Genomic DNA, 6,226 nt, shown 5'->3' on the forward strand with positions numbered 1-6,226 from the left:
AGAGACCATCCGTTTTTATTTATTCAAGTCACCGTCTCAGGCTCTGGTTTTGGGGCTGCCATGGCTGTTTCGCCACAATCTCCATGTAAACGGGAGAGATTATAGGATGGGGGGAGGACTGTGTTGAGGACTGTCTTGACCTCTCGATTCCAGGAAAACGAGGGTCTCCGTTAGGGCCACCGCGGACCCAGAGTACCCAGACCTGAACACCGTGCCCTCCTGTTATCACCAGGTTTTTAGCAAGACTAAGTCCATGTCCCTACCCCCACATCGACCATACGACTGCTCCATAGAGCTGTTACCAGGCTCCAGTATTCCCAAGAGGCGCCTATACTCCGTTTCAGGGCCAGAGAAGGAGGCCATGCGGGAATACATGCACACCTCTCTGGAAGCAGGGTTGATCCGCCCCGTCGTCTCCAGCAGGCGCCGGCTTTGTCTTCGTGGGGAAGAAGGACTGGTCCCTAAGACCATGCATAGACTACAGCCCACTTAACGACCTCACGATAAAGAACCGTTACCCTCTCCCTCTCATGTCCTTTGTGTTTGATCAGCTCCAGCAGGCCAAGGTTTTCACTAAGCTAGACCTCCGTAATGCCTATCATTTGATCAGAATAAAGGGGGTGATGAGTGGAAGACTGAGTTCAATACCCCAAGTGGACATTACGAGTATCTGGTCATGCCTTTTGGGCTCACAAACGCGCCAGCAGTTTTACAGGCCATGATTAAAGATGTCCCAAGGGATTTTTTTTTAGACCACTTTGTGTACGTGTATTTGGATGATATCCTCATCTACTCCCCTGACCTCAACACACATAGAGGTCATGTGTCTAAAGTGCTTGAGAGACTGTTGGAGAACAAGCTCTACGTTAAGGCCGAAAAGAGTGAGTTTCACACCGAAACCATCTCCTTCCTGGGCTTCATAGTAGCCCCTGGAAGGGTGCAGATGGATCCGGCAAAAATTAGCGCTGTGGCAGAGTGGCCCACACCAGATAGCCGTAAAAGGGTTCAGCAATTCCTTGGTTTTGCTAACTTTTACAGACGGTTCATCAGAGGCTTTAGCGCAATAGCTGCTCCTCTCCATATTCTTACCACCTCAAAGGTGCCGTTCCGGTGGACTCCGGAGCCGGAGACAGCCTTCCAGACCCTCAAGCGTCGTTTCACCTCAGCCCCCATCCTCATCATGCCAGATCCCCAGCGACAGTTCGTGGTCGAGGTAGATGCCTCCAACGAAGGGGTCGGGGCGGTGCTCTCCCAGCGGTCTGAGCAGGATAGCAAGATGCACCCCTGCGCATTATCAAGGCGGCTGTCCAAGGCTGAACGTCGGTAACCGCCGTCCGTACCCCGTCACCAAGGCCATTGGCCCGGCGGCAGTTCGCCTTCGTCTGCCTCGATCCCTCAGAGTCCACCCTACCTTCCACGCGAGTCAAGCTGGCTAAGAAGAGCCCGACGGTTCCGGCTGTCGTCCCGTCGCCACCAGTAGTGATAGACGGCGGTCCGGTCTACAAAGTGAAGCAGCTGTTGGGAGTACGCAATCGGGGCCGAGGTAGACAATACCTGGTGGACTGGGAATGATTCGGGCCGGAGGAGAGACAGTGGGTGCCGTCTCGTTTCATTGTAGACCCTCGCCGTATAAGAGATTATCATAGGGACCACCCTGAAAGACCTGGGCCGTCAGGAGTCTGCCCTAAAAGGGTGGGTACTGTCACACCCCGGTGAGATCAAGTTGGGGTTTTCTCGTTTTCGTGCCTTGTCTTGTCATTTCCTGTTTAATTTTGAAAGATTAACCCCTCTCTCGTTTCAGGTCACCTGCCCCTCATGTGTCACCAGTCAAATCGTCTCCCCTGATCCCTGATTGTGTCCACCTGTTTCCCATTACCCTCACGTGTCTTAGTCTGTGTTTCCCTTTCCCTGGTGCTGGAGTGTACCGACCGTTCTGCAACCTGAGCCTGTAACTCGGTGTCCCTTTGCCTGCCTGGTTCGGTCTTGCTTTTCCCGTTCTATAAGAGTTTCTGTTTATGGACTCAGTTCCTCCAACCTGTTTATTATACCTTTTGTGTTTTCCTCCTCATGGAGTGATTTTGAGTTTTTTGAGTTTTGTGAAATTTTGAGCCAAATAAAGACTGCCTTTTTCTGTTCATGAGTCCTCTCTTTAAACGTGGGCCTGACAGTATCATGTTTTACCTTTTCACAATGGCAGACTAAAGGAAAAACAAAAACCCATTAAGGAACAGAATACGGCCAAACAAATTACACCTTTACCTTACAGAAAGTTTAATTAAAATTTTGCAGTCAATATATTTTACACTCTCAAATTTAATATTTTATTAATTAATTAATCAACTTTGCTCATGGAGCTACAAAGGACTTGGGCTCGGCGTCTTCTGCCCCTTTCTCGATCCGCTGCCAGCTGTAGCCATCTCTTCATAAACATTTCCATCTCCCGTTCAGAAGCCCTCAAGTAGGTTCTTTACAGCAGCTGATGTGGAAAAAAAGTTTCCAAAGACATTAAAGTTTCTGTTGGTAAAAACAAATAAAATGAGGTGAAATTCTATTTGAACTATGAGGAGCATTTACCGATTACAGCCGCCTTCAGTTGTAGGGAAGCCATGGATGTTTTCCCATTTACTCCTCTCTAATTGGTCTCCTTTGCGAGGGTGTTTGATATTGTGTGCTTCATTAGCCGCCACACTGTGTCCTTTACATCACTTCCGCCAATCAGGCTGAGGTGGTTTATCTAAAGTATAATTAGATTATATGTGTGCCTCTTGTCAGTGTGAGGGGTGGGACCTTAGGACCTGGGAGCCTCAGCATAGAGCGGGAGGCTTAAACTCAAGGAGAGCCTCTCCATATAAAGGAGATCCCGTGAGAGTTGAGCAACTCACGTTTGTTCTCGTTGTCCAGCATGTGCTGAAGTCTGGGTGCTTTGTTTGTTGCTCGCCAGTACCGTGCGGGTGAGCAAACCGTACTAAGGAGGTAGGTTGTGCAATTTTAATCTACATCTTGTAGGCCATGGGGAAATTAATATAATGTTCTTTTCTATGGTAGAAGGTTAGACCTGAACCAGACCTGGTGAGCCCAGGGTCCTACCTGCTGGTGCACAGGTGCATTGGGCCAAGAAGGTAGGAAGTTGGGCTTGCAAGCACATTATGCGTTTTGTAATAAGAAGGATGGTGGGTACTTGGTGATTAATGGCTGTTTTGTGCATTTCAGGCTGAACTGGTGACACGTAGTGGTCAGCAGGACAGCCACTGCTCTTTTTCTCCGACCATAGTTTTAGTTTAGATTGTGCTCCAGTGCCTCCATCTTGCTCCCTCTATTTATAGAGATAACACACTGATATTGTGCCCTTTTGATGACCGTTGCTTCCCCCTTCCCCACTTCTATTGTGTTGTGTCTTTTAACTAGGATCAGTAATCGTATTTGAGTGTGTTGGTTTGTAGTGTTGCTTATTTTAGCCTTTCTTAACAGTGTGCAGTGTTTTTATTGTTGGAAGTGTCATTGTGCCCCCGGTCAATCACTACTGGTATAAATTATTTGGATGTGGTTTTATAAAGTTATTGTTTAAATAAAAGTGATATTGCATTGTACACGCAGAAGCCTCTGTCTATGATCTACCTCGTATGGGGTTTTGGCCAATAAGATAATTGAATTCAGGGTCTCTCCCCTCCAAAGAGAGTGGCGTTGTCACGTCTGGATACTATTCCAAAGTATTTTAAGTGCCCATTAGGTCACATCAGGAAAAAAATACTCATTCACTCACTCACCAGTTTTGATCAAATCAGATTCCTGAAGTTGGCTTTTGAGATTTTGGAGGCCTTGCTGGCAGGAGACCCTCATCCATTTCAAATTGAGGGACATGTTTTCTGGCATGTAGAATTTTTAGGATGTGCGTTTGCTGCTCGAGAATCATCTCCTACTTGGTGAGCATTTCCTGCATTAATGCTGAAAAAGAAATATGTAAAATATGACATACAAGAATTAAAAGTTGACTTTGGGGTTTTTACGTGATTAATTACATAATTTGGCTCCCATTCCTAAAACAGAATGAAGCCATTTGATATAATGGAGAGTTCAACTGTTTTAGGGATTTAGGTTGTATTCACACCTAAATGTTTTATGTCCATTCAAGTGTATATTTGACAATTATATGGTTTGTATATGCTTTACACAAAGGTGACACAAACAGTGATGTACCACCACTACTAAATACATTCAGGATAAACGCCAAAACAATACATAAATGCTCTTGCACTTACAGTTTGTAGTTTCAAATAGGGCCTCATGACTCCAGGATCTGTGCCATCCTGGAGTTTATGCACTGGCTGAGGCCATGGATTTGGATGATCGGGATCTTAGATTTGGGTAGAAAAAAAAATGCTTCTAGCCAAACATAAATACTGAGTTAAGGTAAGTTCAGCATCTACTGTCATCCATTTGCATAATTACAGTGTAGACAGAGTTAAGTCACTGGAGTGATGAACGTACCTAACAAATAAAAAGACATGTTCATTAGGAAAAGAAAATCCATTGAAATCACGTTGAAACAGAAAATGTAACTCTGAATTATTTAACACATTGAAACTAGGCCTCTTACAGTCAACTCTTGCAGGTGTCTTGCTGTAGATCCCACTTGGTGAACTGTCTTCTGTGAAGTGGCCTTCTGGTGAATGAATGTCCTTGTTTCTTGTTCTTGTTTCTGGGGGAACTGGACAGTTTGTAAACAGGACAGAGATAAATCAGAATTAATAAGAGTGCATTGCTGACAGAATACAAAACATTTTAACCACCGTTTGAATTCTTCACTGCATGAAAAGTGGGATTTTCGGCAGTATGCGGCGGCACTGTAAATTGTCGTGGAATTTAAGGTTTGCGGCTGTTCACGGCAATTTTCGGGCAACGCCGACAGAGCCCGGTCCCCCACTGACTGACTCTGACATTCCACCGGTCACTGTCCTTCATACTGCACATGTCACTTTAACTGTCATTTCTCACTCGTCACTTTGTCGTCACTCGTCACTTTATCACTTGTTCGATAGTAAATATTAGACACAGACAAGTACACTAAGTAATATATACTTTTTAAATACTTTCAATTTTTAACTTTAACTTTATTCTCTTGTTTTATACTAACCCATGGCCTTATTCTACCAACCCATTGCATTAGCATTTCATTTTATTACTTGTGCACTGCTGTCTTGTTGTCTATTGTTACACTGTCTACTGTCACGCACCAAGACAAATTCCTTGTATGTTTGACATATTTTGGCAATAAATGTTTCCTGATTCCTATATGTTTTCGTTAACATTTCAGTTACAATGTGAGATATACAACTAATTCTCTTACTGTCACCAACTCTTGATGCAGGCGTCTCGTGGCAGCTCCCATTATTTTGTGGCCTTCGCAGGGTCCATGAATTGGATTTTATTGGAGGTACCTGGACAGCTTAAATAGACAAGAGTAACTTCAAACCATTGTTTTGTTTTGTTACCTGATCCCTGCAACTTGCTGAGTCCTCTATCTACTATGAGTAGGCTACAACTTACTCCAAATAAAAGCTAAAAGATGTTTTAACACAAGTTATCATTCAAAACAAATCCTACTTTTTTGTAAAATTAGAGAGAATTTTATTTTATTTTAAATATTTAAGTCAACTTGTAGGTACCTGCAGGTGAATCTTGTGGCCTTTGCAGGGTCCTTTGATTTTCAGGCTTTTGTGGCTCCTGAAAAGCTTTAGTTCACATGACAAACATATTGAGGATGTTATAAAATTATGTCATAAGGAAAATTATGAATGACCATAATTTGTCAATTAAAACATGAATCAAGACACGTGTTGAATAAACATTTACATTCACACTGCTGAAGCCACTGATTGGGATATGGAGTCTGCAAGCTGTTCCTCTGGTCGTCTGCATGCCTGCAAGGAAAGCAGGAAAACTGGCACATCTCGTCTTCCAGTTGGTTTTGGTTAAGGCCAGCATATGTTTGTTGAGTGGAGGTCAATCTTAGAGTGGAGAGTTGTCAGGGTTTTTGGTGGGCTGATTGGTGGAGCATCCGGTAAACCGTTGCTATGCTGCTGTAGCCCTGATTCATCCTCATTATCCGCCAGATAAGTGTCGGCAGTTGGTTGAAGTCGGCTACTTGGTCTATAAAGATATTATATTGAGATTAGGTTTAGCTGCATAAAAAGTAGTGTTGTAAAAACAAAAAGTGATGCAAAACAGA

General features: G+C 44.0%; 1 long non-coding RNA gene across 1 annotated transcript; it reads right to left on the reverse strand.

Moving 5' to 3' along the window:
• Positions 1 to 2,254: 2,254 nt before the first annotated feature.
• On the reverse strand, positions 2,255 to 6,149 carry LOC120824957 (uncharacterized). The gene is made up of 5 exons (XR_005713064.2): positions 5,851 to 6,149; positions 5,664 to 5,729; positions 5,345 to 5,443; positions 4,257 to 4,705; positions 2,255 to 3,942 (listed from the first exon to the last, which is right to left on the reverse strand). It is a non-coding gene; the product is annotated as an uncharacterized LOC120824957 (long non-coding RNA).
• Positions 6,150 to 6,226: the final 77 nt, after the last annotated feature.

Source organism: Gasterosteus aculeatus, chromosome 1 (assembly GCF_964276395.1).
Source record: "Gasterosteus aculeatus chromosome 1, fGasAcu3.hap1.1, whole genome shotgun sequence".
NCBI classification, from domain to species: Eukaryota; Metazoa; Chordata; class Actinopteri; order Perciformes; family Gasterosteidae; genus Gasterosteus; species Gasterosteus aculeatus.